The sequence below is a fragment of the Centropristis striata genome, chromosome 21 (assembly GCF_030273125.1).
Source record: "Centropristis striata isolate RG_2023a ecotype Rhode Island chromosome 21, C.striata_1.0, whole genome shotgun sequence".
In the NCBI taxonomy this organism is placed as follows: Eukaryota; Metazoa; Chordata; class Actinopteri; order Perciformes; family Serranidae; genus Centropristis; species Centropristis striata.
The window spans coordinates 5,160,102-5,180,572 of record NC_081537.1 but is presented as its reverse complement, the minus strand read 5'-3'; the positions used below and the strand labels follow the sequence as shown (position 1 = coordinate 5,180,572).

The 20,471-nt window shown below is 37.2% G+C and overlaps 2 non-coding genes across 2 annotated transcripts; both read left to right on the top strand.

Moving 5' to 3' along the window:
• Positions 1-17,205: 17,205 nt before the first annotated feature.
• Positions 17,206-17,278, top strand: trnar-ucg (transfer RNA arginine (anticodon UCG)). Its single transcript has one exon. It is a non-coding gene; the product is annotated as a tRNA-Arg (tRNA).
• Positions 17,279-17,545: 267 nt separating this feature from the next.
• On the top strand, positions 17,546-17,619 carry trnai-aau (transfer RNA isoleucine (anticodon AAU)). Its single transcript has one exon. It is a non-coding gene; the product is annotated as a tRNA-Ile (tRNA).
• The last annotated feature ends 2,852 nt before the right edge of the window (positions 17,620-20,471 follow it).

Below are 20,471 nucleotides of genomic sequence, written 5' to 3'. Positions count from 1 at the left end.
TTTTTTCCAATGCTAATTATTTAAAACTACTTTCACCATGAAGACGCAGCATCTGTATATTGAGAACTTTGCCTCCAGGTTGAGCTCCTTCTTCACCATGACAGTTTATATTGCAGCTGACCTGGTGCATGAAAGGCTAAGTAATTGTATTTATAGAAAGCTAGTCTAGGCACAGTTAGAAACCGACGGGCTAAAGCTAATTGCAGCACAACTGACAGCAGGATAAAGCATTTGATAAAGACTTGCAGCATGAAACTCAGCAACAGGTAGCTGGAAGCACAGTTCAGCTTTGTGAAGCAGAATAAAGCAGCTGTGGGTTTGTGGGAGGCTTGGAGTCCCAGACAAGGAAGTCCAACACACACACACACACACACACACACACACACACACACACACATACTGGTTTTAATACTGGTGTTAATCATTACTTATGGGGACCACCCTTTCTAGAGGTTGTAGAGAGCTGAAAAAAATTGAGTAAACTTGCCATAGCTTAGTCAGCCTATACATGCTTTCAAACCTCTGAAATGATGAAGTGATGTTTTAATCAGGCTTTATGGGGACATCCGGAAAAACCAGTAAACCTGCTTTCAGGGTACATCATTTACATGAATTAGCATATTTCACACAGATTATTTGGTGACTAATGGGGACCTACTTTTACGTAAAGTAGTAGTAAAACAATACAAATTAGATAATTTTATAAGAAGCCAATTCTATAATTGTGGCACAAAAATAATACAACTTCAATTCAAACCTTGAAGCAATCACACACACACACACACACACACACACACACACAGTTCACAAAAGCAATGCCATACTGTGAGGAGAAGAAGCAGGGAGCATGGCCACTTTGGATACACGGGGGCAAACAAGCAGATATTTGTTTGGTATGATCCGGTTTTAAGCAGAGTTTTACTCCGATTAGCTCGATGCTAGTCAGTGCTAGCATGTCTCTGATAGCTGCTTTGCCTTTGCTGCTCACATCTACGTCACTTCGACATAACGTACAAAAAAAATGAAACTCATTCCTCTTACTTTTTGTAACAAACTCGTGTTCTCTTGCCCATTCTGGGTTAAAGGAGGTCTTTCATTTGGCATTTTCAGACTTTCTAATAGTAGCTGAGAGCTTGATGGACAGCCTGGTGGCTCATTTGAATATTCAAATTAGCCATGTAACCAACAAAATTACTAAGTATTAAACTAAGAAGGTAAAAAAAGGACATTTTTGTTATTTTCTCTAAAGGAGGACAAATGAGTGTCTGGATTAAGGCTGAGCCTTTAAAAGCCGGACTGTCCGGCCTAAAGCCGGACGAATGGCCACACTAGGTTAGTAGCCAGGAGCCAGACGAGGGATTGAGGAGGAAGCAGGTAAGTGCACAGAGGTGGACTCACTCAGCATAGTTGAGGCAGGAAGACGCCTGACAGCTGATTGAGCAGCAAACCAGAAACCAGAGGCAGAACTTGTGGTAGGGGACAAAAGGCTGAGGTGTTTACCGGAGATATACATATATATAATATGTCTTTTTTGGTCATTTTGTGTCTGTTGTTGTGTCTTTTTTAGTTATTTTGTGTCTTTTTTGGTCATTTTGTGTCTTTCTTTTAGTCATTTTGTGTCTTTTTTTGTCATTTTGTGTCTTTTTTTTGTCATTTTGTATCTTTTTTTGTCATTTTGTGTTTTTTTTTGGTCATTTTGTGTCTTTTTTTTAGTCCTTTAGTCCACATTTTGAATCTTTTTTTAAATTTTAAAGCACTATCATACTCAATAAAGAATTTGAAATGTTGCAAATGTGAACAAAGGTGTCAAATCTAACATATAAGAGGGTTCCATCCAGTTCTATCATTTTATACTAAATCTATTTGAGCTTGTCTCCAGTTTTACTTGGTATATCATCATCAAACTGAAACTGGCCTCATGGAGTTTACAGCCAGAACTTTAGAGGTAAATTTACAGTAGGGCTCCACGCTGCTTTGGCACTTTTGGAGACTCCAGAGGGTTAACTGTAGGTTGTATGCATGTAGAACCATGCATACACAACTTTAGAAATGCAATGAACAGATTCTTACTTATGTTTCTGTTTTGAATCTACGCAAAGTTGTAAGCATCTGGAGCAGCAGAGTGAGGTTTCAGGAGGAGTAATGGGTTGCTCAAGATGATTCATAAGCTAAAAAAAGAGGTTAAATGGGACTAGAGGATGAGGAAGAGGAAGAGAGGTTTACAGAACAAGAAAGCATCAGCATGAAGTGAAATATAGATGCACAGAAGAAATGACAATGGACAAGACAAGAAAAAAGGCTGGGAGGTGAAAAGGTAAGAGGTATATGTGTGCGTGTGACAGAAAAACAGGCAGAGCCGAGTGTATTATTATTTTGCCTGTTGAAGTGGCTGAGAGCAGACATGCATGGAGATAAGGGCCGTCTCATCCATTAATGTATGATTCATAGACACGCTGAAGATATGAGTCGATGCATCAGCGAGCTCCACCAAATCAAGACAGCCGTGGAGTGTTATCTTTTAGCCGACAGATGCTGGACACTGATAGCCTCTGGGGACCGGTGGAGAATGTCAGCCGCTGCTTTTTTCTCTTTTTATGAGAACAAGAACATTAAATCCTTATTTTATATACAATGTTGGATGTAAGCAGATAGTCAGACAAGCTGTAAATTAACCTGAAACCGTTCACTAGGCTGCCCCAATAAAACATTTTTATATGAAGGACGTTTTATATGAAATACATTTTGTATGAAAGACATTTTTGGGGCTTTTCTTTAACTTTATTGATAGTGGCAGAGATACAGAGTGAAACGGGAAGACAGAGGGGGAGTCGTGCAGGAAAGAGCTCCAAACTAAATTCAAACCTGAGCCTGATGCTTGGCAAGGACTAAGGCTTAGTGGTATCGGTGAGCCACCAGGACATCAATATTTTTAAAAGTCACTCCAAAGGAGGAAAACACTAAAAAACCTATCTACACTTATAAACTAAATTGGTGAATCCTAATCTAAGAAACAGGGAATAATATCTAAACTGTCATGGTAAAAACTGACAATAAAAAACTCCAACAAACAAAAGGTGCTCCAAAAGGGAGGGACCAAACGTGATAGGGAAAATAAGAAAATCTACAAAACACTACTATAAATCTAGAAAAGGACTAAAGGGGGGGGGGGGGGGGGGGGGGCAAAAATGAACGGAAAATCACTCCAACAGGAGGAAAAACTAAAAACGGCTGAGTAGAAAAACTATGAAACTAAGTGGCGCTACGCTAATAAATTCCAAAGAAAATTCACTTTTGCGAGGAATACAAAAAAGGCGAAGAAAGGCAAGCTGTGGCATGAACGAGATACATGGCTGGTATGGTGACGGGGTCAAACACACTGGACCAAGAGAAGGGAAAACACAGACTATTGGGACACATGGAGGGAAGGGAGCACCAGGTGAACACAGACTATTGGGACACATGGAGGGAAGGGAGCACCAGGTGAACACAGACTATTGGGACACATGGAGGGAAGGGGGCACCAGGTGAACACAGACTATTGGGACACATGGAGGGAAGGGGGCACCAGGTGAACACAGACTATTGGGACACATGGAGGGTAGGGGGCACCAGGTGAACACAGACTATTGGGACACATGGAGGGTAGGGGGCACCAGGTGAACACAGACTATTGGGACACATGGAGGGAAGGGGGCACCAGGTGAACACAGACTATTGGGACACATGGAGGGTAGGGGGCACCAGGTGAACACAGACTATTGGAACACATGGAGGGTAGGGGGCACCAGGTGAACACAGACTATTGGAACACATGGAGGGTAGGGGGCACCAGGTGAACACAGACTATTGGAACACATCCCTAATATAACATAAAAATATAAAAGTACAAGGAACATAGAATCATACAGAGCAAGAAACTAGAAAAACAAAACAAAGGCACAACATAGCGATGAAACAAGAATTATAATAGGTTATTGAAATAGTAATAGGTTTTTCAAAGATTTTTTAAATGATAAACGAGAAAGGTTGACTGGGTGTGATGAGCTTTTCTCTTTTATCTTACGCAGAAATAAATGTATACCTGCATTAACTTGCACACATCAGCACAAACACACAGTGTGTTGGCTGTGTAGTGGAGGGTGGAGCTGTAGGAGGGGCAGCAGAGTGTTGATGGCAGACCGGTCGATGAGCACACCTCTAAATCCCCATTAGTCTCGTCTGTGCATCTCAGGCCACTGAGAGCCCCACGAGGTTTGGTTAAGAGCTGCCCATCAGTCAGCATCGACATCTGAGACATCCATCCCCACCGGCTGCTGCAGCAGAGAGCGAGGTAAACATACAACATGTCAATGTCAAGAATACGTCATTGTGAAGGACACCAGATGGGTATAAAGGTTTATGCATGACCAAAAAACACGTTTGGAGCTGGGAAAACATGACAAGTCTATTAGGTTTACCTCAAATCAGCACTTGCATGGTCATTAAGAGAAACTTTGGGGTTGTATTTTATTCATTATATCGTACTAAAGCAGGGGTGTCAAACTCAAATTACCTCAAAGACACAAAATGACTGAAAAAACACTTAATTACTTCAAAAAGACACAAAATGACAAAAAAAGACACCAACTGACCAAAAAAATACACAGAATTAAAAAAAAATACACAAAATTATTTAAATAAGACACAAAATGACACAAAAGAGACACAAAATTACCAAAAAAAGACACAAAATGACAGAAAAAAAACTAAATTACTTAAAAAAGACACAAAATGTCCCAAAAAGATACAGAAGTACCAAAAAAGACACATTATTTAAAAAAGACACAAAATCACCAAAAAAAGGACACCGAAATACCAAAAAAGACAAAAAATGATTTAAAAATGACACAAAATGACCCAAAATACACAAAATTATAAAGAAAGACAATTTTTTTTAAAAAGACACAAAATTACTAAAAAAAGACACAAAATTATTTAAAAAAAGACACAAATTTACCAAAAAAAGACACAAAATTACCAACCTTCCACACACAACACGGTAAAGTGCCATTCATATAAAACTCACATTAAACTTTCATATCAAGGTGAGGGCCACAAAATATCATCACGAGGGCCTCAATTGACCCGCGGGCCACGAGTTTGAGACCCATGTACTTAGTAGTAGGCTTCTGAAATCCAGCTTAGTGAGTTTACACATTCTTTCTCCAGCTTGCAGTCACCTTGTGCTTTCAATTAACAAATGTTTCCTTCTTTTAGTTATCTGTGTGAATAGAACACATAAAACACAGTAAAGCAACGTAGAGAAAAGGAGCCTAGAGGGGCTCTGAGGCAGGGTAATAAATAGTGAATGGAGGCAGATTTCCAGCGGAGCTGTAAGCCATGAGAGACTTTCCCATTGCTGAACCATGAGCAGGATGTGTTTTGTAGTATTCATCCCACTCTCTGTATCAACATATTTAACAATAAATTATGAATTCCAGTTTGCTGTGGAACAATACAAACACATAAGTGGGATTTATTTTGTCGCCCCACACTATAATCATTTCAAATCTGCTTTCATACTTTTGCCGTCATTGGACAATAAAAAGAAAATAAATGTACTCCACACCTCACAAATCAAAAACCTCAGATCAAGAAAATTATGTGTGTCCAAAAATAATAATAAACTAAATCCATCCATTCATTACCTGTAACTGCCCATCCGTTTTTGGATGGGGAGATGAAGCAGGAGAACGAGGAGAAAACCCACGCTTGACACAGAAGGGGAAGCAAAGTCTACACAGAAGTTCAAAATCTAATTGTATTGGTTGATTACTTGCAAGTTGCCTGTAACTGAATGTGAATCTACTGTAGAGTTGGTTATTTGTCGGTCCATGCCAGTATAAAACTGAAGTGTTGTGGTATAAAACAGACATGTACTAACAGATTTCCAGAACTTCCATGTAGGATGGCCAAGTGTTTCTATGGGCTGAAATATGTGCCACCAGAAACTGAATTTGAATTATTTCTATTTGAATTTGAATTGCTTAACTTGAATAATTGCATTAAAGAACTGAATTTGAATCACATCATTTGAAATTGAATTGTTCAATTTGAATCATTGCATTGAAAAACTGAATCTGAATTGTAATTTGAAATGAATTTATTTTTTAATTATTTCTCACAATTCAAATTCAGTTCGCCAAATTAAATTTCAATTTTCTGCGATGAAGATACACAGAGCGCCTCTTCGGCCAATCAGCACCTCCGTTTTCTTTTGTAACATTTGTTGCCACCCGGTTGTCATAGCGCCGCTTCGGCCAATCAGCACCTCTGTTCCGTTCCAGCCTCATCCTAACTTCTTCCTCTGTTTCGTGGCGAGTAGCAACCGGGTGGCAACAAATGTTACAAAAGAAAACGGAGGTGCTGATTGGCTGAAGAGGCGCTCTGTGTATCTGCACTCGATTGCTCTGCCTCAACTACCCGCAGAAAATTCAAACTGAATTTTGCGAACTGAATTTGAATTGTGTTAACTGAATGTTCAGTTCCAAACTAATTAATTACATTTTTAAATTACAATTCAGATTCAGTTTTTCAATGCAATGATTCAAATTGAAAAATTCAATTTCAAATTATGTGATTGAAATTCAGTTTTTTAATGCAATTATTCAAGTTAAGAAATTCAAATTCAAATATCAATCATTCAAATTCAGTTTCTGGTGGCACATATTTCAGCCCATATGTTTCCTCTAAAAACCTCCTTTTGAAGGCTGCCTCACTCTTCCATCTTGGTTCCTTACTGACACTGTTTAATTTTGAAAGATATAATTTTTCCTGCTGCATGCATTTTTATTTAAATTCTTTGTTTGTTCTTGTGTAACATAGACTTGTTGTTGTTATGAATTCTTGGTGGCCATTCACAGACGTCTGTTTCAGAGAGTACCTGATTCTGGTTATGGTGATTCTGATGGAACCATCAGTGGTGATGGAGGCTGAGCAGTGAAGGAGAGGGGAGGGAGCTAAGTGAACATAGGTGTAAATTAATAATAGCCCCTGAAGCGAGTGTCTGCCTCGTCTCTCTCAGCTCAGCGCTCCATCTGATCGGCCTTGACAGTCGCTGTTGGCAAGACGACCGCCACAAAGGTGTTGCCAATTATGAGACGAAACAACCTGCACAAAGTCACTATATGAAGTTACCACAGTGGTGGTAGACCAGACTAATGAAGACACTTTGTGTGTCCTAATTAAAGATCAAGACCTTTAAGTACTTTATAGAGAGTGCTGATGTGACACCAATTGAATCATGTGACTTGACCATTGACTGATGAACTGACATGTTTTCCATTTTATTATAGTTACACATATATCTTTATATACTTGAGAGCCATTGCAATTTCTACTACATGTTTGGTGAAATAGGGATTATTAGAGGGGCAGTATGGAATCATCAGCACCTATTTATTCAGGTTTCCTTTACACCAGGGGTCTCAAACTCGCGGCCCGCGGGCCAATTGCGGCCCTTGTGATGATATTTTGTGGCCCTCACCTTGATATGAAAGTTTAATGTGAGTTTTATATGAATGTCTCTTTACCGTGTTGTGTGTAGAAGGTCCCTTTATTGCTCCAGCTGGAGCTTTGTTTCACTTGTTTCTATGACAACGTTAACAAAAAGAAAGGCAGCTGCTACCGGACCGTTTATTATCTGCCGTGTTGTTGTTACTGGAAGAAGTGGAAATGTTATGTAATGTAATTTTGTGTATTTTTTTGATAATTTTGTGCCTTCTTTTTGTAATTTTGTGACTTTTGAAAAAATATATTTTTTTGTCTTTTTTTTTGTCATTTTGTGTCTTTTTTTTTGTAATTTTGTAACTTTTAAAAAAAATTATTTTGCGTCGTTTGTGTATTTTTGTCTTTTTTTAGTAATTTTTTTTTTTAACTGTCTTTTTTTGGTAATTTTGTGTCTTTTTCTAATAATTTTGTTTCTTTTTTTGTAATTTTGTGTATTTTTTTGGTCATTTTGTGTCTTTTTTAAGTAATTTAGTCTTTTTTCTGTCATTTTTTGTCTTTTTTAGTAATTTTGTGTCTTTTTTTGTCATTTTGTGTCTTTTTGTTTTAGTAATTTTGCGTCTTTTTTTTATCTTTTTGATACTGCCTCCAGCGGCCCTAATCTAATTTTCTCGACTTTTAAAGTCAGTTTGAATTTGAGTGAAATTACTTGTTTGCAATGGGTCAGTTCTCTTTTCTGCTCTGTCTACATAGAAGCCTTTCTGTGTGATACGTTACGGCCGTAAATAAACTGCAGAATTTCACATTTATACACTTTGCAGCAGCGTGCTATGCTGCTTCACAGACGTCGTGGTAGTATGCTCGGCTGAAAAGTGATAGGATGCCAATCACTCACTCAGTTTTGAGAACCAAATAAACAATAACACCAGAATAGCATTTTACCAGGCAGATTTCAGACCATCATGAAGTTATTCTATAAGGATTTGCATGAATTGTATTTCTGTCCACAGTTGTAGAACTGAAGTCAGGATTATAGGGATATGTAGAGCACAAGAAGAGGACAGAGAGAGAGAGAGAGAGAGAAGGGAAAACCCTTGAAATGTGTATGCACACATGCACCATGATGCTTTACACTTTGCAATGGACAGCCAGGAGCCTCAGGGTCTCTCTGTGAGCAAAGTTACACTTATTGATTGAGATGAGAGAGCAAAAGTAGAGGATTCAGGACAGAGAAAAGAGTAAGACAGAGCCGGAGTGCAGCGGGGGGAATGATCACACACTCATTCATTGCGTGACTTGAGTTTCAAGGGAAAAAAACTGAAAGAGTGTTCCAGTTTTACAGCAGCAGTGATTCTGAGCTACACCAGGAGATAACAGAGTCCTGCTACATTATCCTGCTACATTATCTTTATTAACTAGAGGCTCTACTGGAAGGATTAGAGAAGAACAAATAGTAACATCCTGGTGTTCTGTTGTTGATGTTGAGATGGTTGGTTCTCAGTCTGAGAGGTCTGTTCTTCACAGTTAACCAATCCTTCACCAAGACATTTAGACCTTATACCATGGGTCTCAAACTTGCGGCACGCGGACCAATTGTGGCCCTCGTGACGATATTTTGTGGCCCCCACCTTGATATGAAAGTTTAATGTGAGTTTTATATGAATGGCACTTTACCATGTTGTGTGTGGGAGGTCCCTTTAATTACTTTTTTTGGTAATTTTGTGTCTTTTTTAATGATTTTGTCTTTTTTTAATAATTGTGTCTCCTTTTTTTTTATATATAATTTTGTGTCTTTTTTGGTAATTCTGTGTCTTTTTTTGGTCATTTTGTTTCTTTTTTAAGTAATTTAGGGTTTTTTTGGGTCATTTTGTGTCTTTTTTGTCATTTTGCATCTTTTTTTAAGTCATTTAGGTTTTTTCTGTCATTAGGTGTCTTTTTTTGGTCATGTGTCTTTTTTGGTCATTCTGTGTCTTTTTTTGGTCATTTTGTTTCTTTTTTAAGTAATTTAGGTTTTTTTTCTGTCATTAGGTGTTTTTTTTTTAGTAATTTTGTGTCTTTTTTGGTCATTTTGTGCCTGTTTTTTGGTCACTTTGTGTCTTTTTTTGTCATTTTGTATCTTTTTTAAGTAATTTAGGTTTTTTTCTGTCATTAGGTGTCTTTTTTTAGTAATTTTGTGTCTTTTTTGTCATTTTGTGGCTTTTCTAAAGTAATTTAGTAGTTTTTCGGTCATTGTATGTCTTTTTTTAGTCATTTTGTGTCTTGTTTTAGTAATTTTGTGTCTTTTTTGTAATTTTGCGTGTCTTTTTTGGTCATTTTGTGTCTTTTTTTAGTAATTTTGTGTCTTGTTTTAGTAATTTTGTGTCTTTTTTGTAATTTTGCGTCTTTTTTTGGTCATTTTGTGTCTTTTTTTGGTCATTTTGTGTCGTTTTTTGAGTAATTTTGTGTCTTTTTTTGGTTATTTTGTTTTTTTTTAAGTAATTTAGGTCTTTTTGGTCACTTTGTGTCTTTTTTGTCATTTTGTGTCTTTTTAAAGTAATTTAGTAGTTTTTCAGTCAGTGTGTGTCTTTTTTTAGTCATTTTGTGTCTTGTTTTAGTAATTTTGTGTCTTTTTTGTCATTTTGTGTCTCTTTTTTGGTCATTTTGTGTCTTTTTTTAAGTAATTTAGGTTTTTTTCTGTCATTTTGTGTCTTTTTTAGTCATTTTGTGTCTTTTTTTGGTCATTTTGATACTGCTTCCAGCGGCCCCCAGGTAATTTGAGTTTGAGACCCCTGCCTTATACTATATATCACCTTGTGCTTAAAACCAAATTTACTGCATACTGCCACACACAGATGATTCCCTCTCTCCTGAGTATCAAAGAGCACTAAATGGTAACTATTTGTTGTACAGTTATGTTTTAATATTTGCTGTTGCACCGTTTGGTAAACAGTCCATTCTCCAACATGTATGGTTATGCAATTCAGGTATTATTTGGTTTGGTGACAGTAGGTTTGGCATATTGGTCACTAAACCACTTTGTCCAGACTGAAATAACTCTTCAACTATTACATGGAAATCTGATATACACTGTAAAAAATGTCTTTAGATTTTACAGTGAAAAACTGCTAAACCATGACAGTTAAAGACCGTAAAATGATAAATGAGTTAATTCAGTTTCAGTAACAATGAAACATCGTAAATGTTTATATCAGCCAAAACAGTATTTAGTATTACATTTTAAAAAAAAAATACAATACTCCACTGTAAAATACACTGGCAGCATGTTTGTCGTGCAAAAATATACTGTATATATATACAAGCCGTAATTTTTGCATTTCTTTTTTGTAAAAAATACTTTTTTTCACTGCTAAATGTACTTAACACCATATCTCCAACAGAAATATACTGTAATATTTATTGGTAAAATTGCTAAAATATGGACTAAAATGGCAATCTTAAACGGGAAATCAATAGTGTACAATTTTATTGTAATATTACAAAAAGTTGCACCGTATTTATTACGGTAAAGTTCTGGCAACCACAGCTGCCGGTTTTTTACCGTAAAAACAACAGGTTTGTTTTTACAGTGTATAGGTATCCATGGTGACCAGAAGATGAATCCAAATGACTTTGGTGATTCCCAGATTTTTTCCACAAGCGAATCAAAGTTTTCACTTACTCATGTTGTATTAACTAAAACTTGGACTGGTACAAAAGCTAGAGATATTTCCAGTACACGCATAATTAATTCAACAGATGTCTGTAGTCCTTTGCAATCTCATCTAGTGCTAAAATCTGGTCAGAATGTTAATTTCCACAATCCTGTGGTTTTGATGGAAATGCATCATACCAATTAAATGTTATGTTATTCTGATATGCTTTCCTAAGTCATGGGAGAAGAGAAATATATAAACAACTCTGGGCTCTTCTTGCTTCTCCAAGATGTTCAGCTCCACCTCCCCACCCCAATCATTTTTATACAGTCTAGCAGTCTGAGAGAAGCTAGCAGCTCTGTACTGTCACTGGAAATTCATGTACTTTGGACGACAAATACAGCTGTGCTCCACTACCTGAGCCACTCAGTTGTTTTCTCTGTTCACTGTCAATGAGATGACACCACAGATGAGGCGCTGTGTGCTGCTACAGAAACTGTGAGGTTGCTTTTGCCTGATATTTTTGGGTGAAAACTGCAGAAAGCACTGCAGAGACAGGTGTGGAATTTTAATGAAGTAGAGAGAGCCAAAGAGATGATTTTACAGGGCTTCCCACATATGGCATATTTTGAGAATTATATTTGGTCAATAGTCAGATTGGGTTAACTATTTACAGACCAGCTAACAGAATAGTACCCAGTTAACCCTTTGGAGTCTGGGGCTCCAGACTCCTTTACAAGGAGATTGGGATTTGTCAGAAAAGACACAAAATGACCCAAAAAGAATCAAATTGACCACAAAATAACACAAAATTATCAAAAAAAGACACAAAATGGCCCAGAAAAGAAACAAAATGACCAAAAAAGACAAAAAATGACCACAAAAAGACACAAATTGATCAAAGGAAGACACAAAATGGCCCAAAAAACAAAACAAAATGACCAACAAAAGACACAAAATGACTAAAAAAGACACAACATGACCAAAAAAGGAAACAAAATGACCAAAAAAAGGAAACAAAAAGACCAAAAAAGACACAAAATGACCATAAAAGACACAAAATGACGAAAAGGATAAAATGACCATAAAGGACACAAAATGACTAAAAAAGACAAAATGACACAAAAATATAAAAAAACACAAAAAATGACAACGCCCCCTCCCAGAAAAACACAAAGAAAACACAAAAAATGCACAAAAATCACACAAAATTGCAAAAAAAACACAAAAACATTACAAAATAAATATAAAAACACACAAAAAACATTAAACACAAAACGCTGCATTGAAAATGCATTGAAATGTTGAGTGCACACTGCAAAATTCGAAAAAATCTCTGCAAAAACTCTTCCACTTGGTCGAGGTGGTTTTATCCATTGCTGAAAAAGAGTTGACGCGCTAAATGGGACATGGAAACTTCTAAATAAATAACAAAGTACCAAGAATATCCTCCTTAAGGTAATAAAGCAGAGCCTGTTGTATTGACAGCTAAAAGCCAATATCCTCACTTGCTCCATATGAACAAGTCTCCACCTCTCATTTGAATTTTCACTTCAAACCCAGTCTGTGGCATCAATGGATTCTGAATTATTCACAGTCAATACCCTCATCAAATGCAGTATTAGTTTATTCATTATTGAAAAAATGCAAAATGTTTCTTCCAGCCACTGCAATCAAACTACTGTTGAATTGTTGATTGAGATGAATCAGTCCGCCCAGCACCTTCGTCTGCAATGTGTCTTTTAATTGTCTTAGTCAGTGATTCCCAACAGGGGGGGCCCGATCCCCGAAGGGGGGCGTCGAAGATCCATGGGGGGTCGTGAAGCCCTCTTGATTTTAAGGGATGTAATAAATCTAATGTGTTAAATATAGATGATTCAGCATTTAATTCATTAGTTGGACAAAGACAACTACATAAGGGCTACATTAAATGTTTATTCATTTATTTAAATACAAAAATCACGACAGAAAAGTTTAAAAATAAAATAACCTCACCTAGTGGTAACCTCACAAAGCGGTAACCTTACCTAGTGGTAACCTCACCCAGAGGTAACCTCACCTAGTGGTAACCTCACCTAGCGGTAACCACATAGCGGTAACCTTACCAAGTGGTAACCTCACCAAGCGGTATCCTCACCTAGTGGCAACCTCACCTAGCGGTAACCTCACCTAGCGGTAACCTCATCAAGTGGTGACCTCACCAAGCGGTAACCTCACCTAGCGGTAACCTCATCAAGTGGTAACCTCACCAAGCGGTAACCTCACCAAGCGGTAACCTCACCCAGCGGTAACCTCACCAAGCGGTAACCTCACCTAGCGGCAACCTCACCTAGCAACAGAAACACAGAGCTAATGGAAAAATGGTGACGCATCAGGGAGACAAAAATGCTGAATATCTCCAAAAGAAAAAGAGAGGCTACCATGAAAGTCACATTGAGTTCGGCTTCATAGAAGCAATGGACAATGGGGGGGTCGCCAAAGTTTACAATGGTAAAAATGTGGGTCCCTCAAGAAAAAGGTTGGGAACCACTGGTCTAAGACACATTATCACACTACTTAACAACTTGCTTGTGTTGTCATAGGCTCTGACACATTACTGCAATCATCATTCGTGCATCATCAAGAGTTTCAGGCATTATTTACAACTTCCAAACTAGAATTTGCAACTTTTTAGACCCTTATAGGGATTTTATTTCTAAATAGCAACTTGTAACAAATTTAGTAGCTTATTCAGACCATTGGAGAAAAAGCAAGAATTTATATTATAATTTATTCCAATGCATGCTGCTCAGAGTATTCATAGTCCGCCACTCTTCTGCCAACAGCACAAGGTCTCTCATTTTACTCTTGCGTCACCACATTCAGTAAGTCAGTCAGTCAGTCAGTCAGTCAGTCAGTCAGCAGACACAACTACCAAGCTTTCTACAAATGATGTGCAATGGCATTATCCATTTGTAAATAAGTGTATGACATAATCTGACAATACTGGACGAGCAGAGAAAAACAGCAGTCCCATTTGAAGTCGGTTTATTAACCCTCTGGAGTCTCCAAAAGCTTTGAAAGTAACAAAAGAAAATAAACAGAGAAAAGACACAAAAAGACACGAAATGACTAAAAAAAGACAAAGAGACAGGAAATTACAAAAAAAAGACACAAAATGACTAAAAAAGACACAAAATGAGAAGACAGATTGACCAAAAATAACACATAAAACACAAATGACTAAAAAAGACACAAAATGACCAAAAAAAGACACAAAAAAGACACAAAATGACCCAAAAAAATACACAAAATGACCAAAAAAAAGTCACAAAATGATCAAAAAAGACACAAAATGACCAAAAAAAACCCACAGAAGAAACAAAATGACAGAAAAAGACACAAAATAACTAAAAAAGACACAACAACAGACACAAAGTGACCAAAAAAGACACAAAAAGGATTAAAAAATGGACAAAATAGCCTCCATAGAGTTAAACTGTTTATCACAATGAGGGTTTTTTTTGCTTTAAAGAGAGCAACCCATGTAGAGCCAAACAGATTTATCTCTTTTGTAGCCTTTGGTGTTAGTTATATCCACCCAGCACAGCCCACTGCATTGTCTTTCCATGATAATATGTTGAAACAGAATAATTAAGTTTCATTCCCCTGCTATTTGCCTTCAGGGAGTAAATGCAGCCAATCAACCAGTGATACACAGCAACCCTCCTGGCTTGTTTGTAGTACTAAATGTGATGAGGATGCCTAATTGTTTGCACTCTGTTGTATTCATATATTTATTCTGCACTACCAGCCATAATCTTTTTGCAAGCAAATCGTCCCATCTTAAAGATTCCCCAGCTCAGCATTATAATGTGTTGATATTAGATGTTACTGAAGCAGCTCCAACTGCAGATGAACGTAACTGGTGCAGTGCTACAACATAAGAAAGGTTTTCACTTTAGTTTGAGGGAAAAACCTTTTCAGATATAGAGCTTGGCTTTCTGTTCACTCAAAACTTGACTAGATTTTGTATAGCCGACAGGAGCTCAAACTCAAATTAAAGACACAAAATGACTAAAAAAAGACACAAAATGACCAAAAAAAGACACAAACTTACTAAAAAAAGACACAAAATGACCAAAAAAAGACACAAAATGACCCAAAAAAGACACAAAATTACACTTTATTTTGAAGGTGTCTACATAAGAGTCACACAAGCCTGTCAGAAGCATGACATGACAAGTATCATGAGCATTAATGTTACTTCAAAGTGTCATTAATGTTCATGACACATCCCATGCCATGTTTATGACACGCTCATGTCACTCTTATGTAGACACCTTCAAAATAAAGTGCTACCATATCTTTCTTAAGTCACAAAGGCATGTTCAAAAAATTGCCTAAGTCACATTTTATTTTGACTTGGGCATAATAAATCCGCTTAAGTCACACACTTGACATAGGCTATTATCTTAAAGGGGTAAAATCACATGATCTGATCAACTGAGGATGGAGGTTATTTTACCATAGGTGGCAATGAGGAGATGATTTAGGCAAAAAAAAACAATTTTGACAGTGTGACGATATATTTGTGTAATACTGTGTATGATCTAATCATAATTCAACCACAGCTTATAATAGTTCAAATCAATAGTGAAATTACACTTAATCAGAGGTGGAAAATCAGATTACTTGGAATAAAGTTGTAATTAAAATGCAAAAATACACATCATCCTAGTACTGGTCAAAGCAAAATGACTGTATAAAGCCCTCCGGAAGCCCTTCTCACTGCTTACTGTTGGCATTTCCTGTGCTTGCAAATCCTGCTGTGAACTCAGACGGTGGATCAACTGTGCAGCCCAGTAGGAGCCCTGACATATCATATGCCACAGCTCCATCATTTACCAACTCCAAAACATGATTATTAATGCTATTATAGTGTAAAGTGACAAAGAGGTTAAAGAGTTTGGGAGGTTGATTTGTATGAGTGAAAAGGAAAATGAAAGAATAGCAAAGTTAAATATAAAACTAAATAGCAACTTGTCTCTCTAATTTTATTGTTCAATTTATACTTTTCCTCCTGTCTTCTTCACTGGAATACATATTTTCTCTATCGGGGGCCAAGAGAATTCATTTGACCTAGATGTTGCACCATTTCATTTTTCATTGAGAAATTGTTGCACACTGTCTATTATACAAAGTTGGTCTCTTGGCTCCTTCTTCTTCTTCTTTTTTGTTTTAATGTTTGCCACATATACCTTGTGTTATAGAAATTGGCACATAATGTGGATGTGGTTCATTGAGTGGTAAGTTTGAATCTTGGTGTTTGATTTTTCCAATTAAATTTGGTATGACAAAGGGCTGGAAACACAATCAATCACCATTGATGAAGCCTTTTTTTTTTAAGCCAAGACCGCCATCTAGTGGGGAAAAAAAAATACAAATGCTTCACGAAGCTTCGTTGTCCCAGCACTAGTTTGAACCAATTGTTTCATTAGTAAAACTGGCTATATATTTTAATCTGAGATGGAATTATTCATCTTTTATTATGAATCATTTAAACAGGAATGTAAGAAATGGCAATGTTGGTAATTAAAGAAGATATACAGAAATGGTAAAATTGATGCTATTTCAATGTGTATTGAGTGAGTCAATGTGTATCTTAGGAAATGAATCACCAGAATGTATTTTTTCCTACTTGCCTCTCATGGTTTCCATAGTACTGTGAGATAGTGATGGGACAACGAAGCTTCGTGAAGCATCTGCTTTATTTACGGAGCCCAAGACATGGTGTTCTTTGTTCAACAAAGGGCTGAAAACACACTCAATTACCATTTAAAAAAAAAAAAGCCAAGACCGCCATCTAGTAGAGTCAGAAAAAAAGAAGCAAATGCTTCACGAAGCTTCGTTGTCCCAACACTAGTGGTTACACACTGCCAGATTTAAGTTATTAGCTACTACAAGCATTTTTTTTCTTTTTTTTTTTTACAGAAAAGTGGGCGTACAGTCATTTCTACGCAAGGCTTTGCATTTATCAATTTGGACGTGAGTGAACAAAAACTTGTAAAATTTTTTTTGACATTTGATTAATTTTTTTTCCACGTGAGACCATGTGGCCTAATGGACAAGGCGTCTGACTTCGGATCAGAAGATTGAGGGTTCGAGTCCCTTCATGGTTGGAAAATAGATCTTAAATCATAGACACACGGTGTGACGGTGCTTTGTTTCAACCGAAACATTTACAGCTACACTTGTTCAAGCGGAAACCACCTGAGATGAAACAGTTTATTTGCTCTGTAGAAACAAATACTTTGGGTGAAGTTTGGCATTAATTCCACTAATGTTCACATGTGAATCCAACAGTCCAATTTAGCTTCCCATTTGGTTTGTACATCTTATTTAGTTTATTTCCAGAACAAATTTGATCAAAAAAACCATCCAAAATAGGCCGGTTAGCTCAGATGGTCAGAGCGTGGTGCTAATAACGCCAAGGTTATGGGTTCAATCCCCATACTGGCCAGTCATGGAACGTTGCTGTTTTTTCATCTAAATTTTACATGTGAACTGAGCTGATTACCATTTAAGCTAATTTCCCTCCACACGAGCTAACAAGCCATCTACACACTGACCTGTTTGGCAAAGTTTAGCTCCCTCTCCACACCTTTTTGACATTCAAAAATTTGTTCATTTTTATACATTTGATTCAGTTTTTTCATGTAAGTTAGCTGTTTTTGGAGACCATGTGGCCAAATGGACAAGGAGTCTCACTTTGGATCAGAAGATTGAGGGTTCAAGTCCCTTCATGGTTGGAAAATAGACCCAAATCATAGAAACATGGTAGAAATGTGCTTTTTTCTTTACAACTTCAAGTGAAATCTTTTCAAACTTGTTCAAGGAGAAACCACCTGAGATGAAAGAGTTTAATTGCTCTGTAGAAACAAATTCTTTGGGTGTATTATTATATCCTTTTCACCATGTATCTGTTCAAAACAAAAACGTTCAGTATTATTATTAGTGCCACTATCATGTTCTCTTTTCTCTCCCTTTTTGTTGTTTACTTTTTATTGTGCAATACCTGAACCAAGGTGCCTTTATCAATGAAATGTATGTAATTAAGGATTTTGTAGGAATATTTGAATATTTGGAATATTTGAAAGAAAACTTATTGTGTGTTTGAAAAAAAATTGTAATGATGGTAAAGCACATTATAAATGTATATATTATATATTTTTTTATTATAAAAAGATTTAAAAATAACAAAATACGCCCACAGGAAGGCTGCAGTCGGAGGAAAAGGAGAATTTTCTTTCTACCAAGTTGAGTAGAATCAACAGAAAATAAGTGATTTGTGGATTTTGTGCTGGAGACCAAGGTGGTGTCGAAGAAAGACGTGCAGCGAGTGCCGGGCTACCTCGTGGTGGAGATGGCTAACGCTAATGCTAGCGAGAGCATTGTAAGCGCTAATGATGACCCTGGAGCACCTGTCACAGCAGGGGGAAAAATGAACTAAATATTTAGAGAGTGCCCGGAGTTTCAATGCCACAGGCAGGGCCAGCTCTAGCCCATTTGGTGCCCTAGGTGAGATCCATTGGTTTTGAACAGCTGCACTTGCTGTTTCATGGAGGGTGGAACTCCCGTTGTTGTCTGCCCATGGTGCCAACCAGGCTATAATACAACTGTCTGTCTATATAATCATTAACTTACAAGTCAATTCGCAAAGAAGCACAGCTGGAGACTGCTAAAAGTTAGAGTTAGAAGACAAGGTTAGAGACAAGAGAGACAATGAAAGTGCAAACCACACAAAAAATGTGCTTAACTGTGTTAAGCTAGCGTTTCTTTATTTCAACCTAGCTAGCAAGCTAATACAAATGAAACGTCTTCACACAAAACAGCATTTAAAAAAAGATTGGGACTTCTTCTCCTCCTCCTCTTCTCTTTCAATACTGAGCACCAGAGAGCTTTGACGGCCGTTTCATCTTGCAAGATATATCAAAACATAACGTGTCAGCGATCTGACCATCTAAAGGGGGCAAGGCAATGACCACACGTCACGTGAATCAGGACCACAAGTGACAAAATGTCATTGTTTATCTGTTTCTTTATTTTGTTAATATTTATTATTATCAAGACAGAACACAAAGGGAGGGTGACAATGGGTATCGAAAATTATTATTGTTTTTTTTTTTCTCCCTCGAGGGTCACTGGCGGCGCCCCTCCAGCAGATGGCGCTCTAGGCGACCGCCTATGTCACCTATGCCTAGAGCCGGCCTTGGCCACAGGTGTCATGAACAAGGGCATTATGCAAGAAAATGCAAAGAAAGAAACAAGTAGAGCACATTTGAAAGAGAAGCAAAGACTGCAAGCGAGCTTTTTGAGGAAAGTGAGGTGAAATGGAAGTTCCCAAGACGGACGAAGAGCAGTGGCAGCAGAACGGGTGCACAGGATGGTGAAATGGAAAGAAGAGCAGCAGAGGATGACGGCACGGAGCAGCGAGGACGACGGAGAAACCAAGAGAACGGGGGCAGATGGAGTCCCGATAGAGAAGGTGAGAGAGAGAGACAGTGACAAACTGGAGAAGGGAAGAAAAGCAGCAGAGACAATGAACGTGGCAGCAGCTGAAGCAGCCAGACAAGGAGGAAAAGAAAAACTAACACAAAGGAAAAGAAGCATTAAAACAAGGTTAGAACTCCTTAGAGACCAGTTAGAATTTGAATGGGAAGATGACATCTTTGAAAATGTTAAAAAAAACTAAGGATGGCAGGAAAGAAAAGGACACCAAGTGATGGTTCAGTATACAGCTAATTTGAAATCAGAATTACCTATCTTTTCTTTTATTTAGTATACAATATGAATTTTACATTAATATCCTTTAATGCAAACGGACTCAGATCAGAATGGCGTAGAGCAGGGGTCTCAGACTCAAATTACCTGGGGGCTGCTGGAGGCAGTATCAAAATGACCAAAAAAAGACACAAAATTACAAAAAAAAAAGACAAACAATTATTAAAAAAAAGACACAAAATCATTAAAAAAAAACACAAAATTACCAAAAAAGACACAAAATGTCCAAAAAACCCTAAATTACTTAAAAAAAGAAACAAAATGAACAAAAAAAGACACAGAATTATTTAAAAAAGATACAAAATTATTTAAAAAAGACACAAAATGACAGAAAAGACACAAAATGACAAAAAAAATTACTTAAAAAAGAAACAAAATTACAAAAAAAGACATAATTATTAAAAAAGACACAAAATTATCAATAAAAGACACAACATCATTAAAAAAAGACACACATTTACAAAAAAAAGACACAAAATTACCCAAAAAAGTAATTAAAGGGACCTTCCACACACAACACGGTAAAGTGCC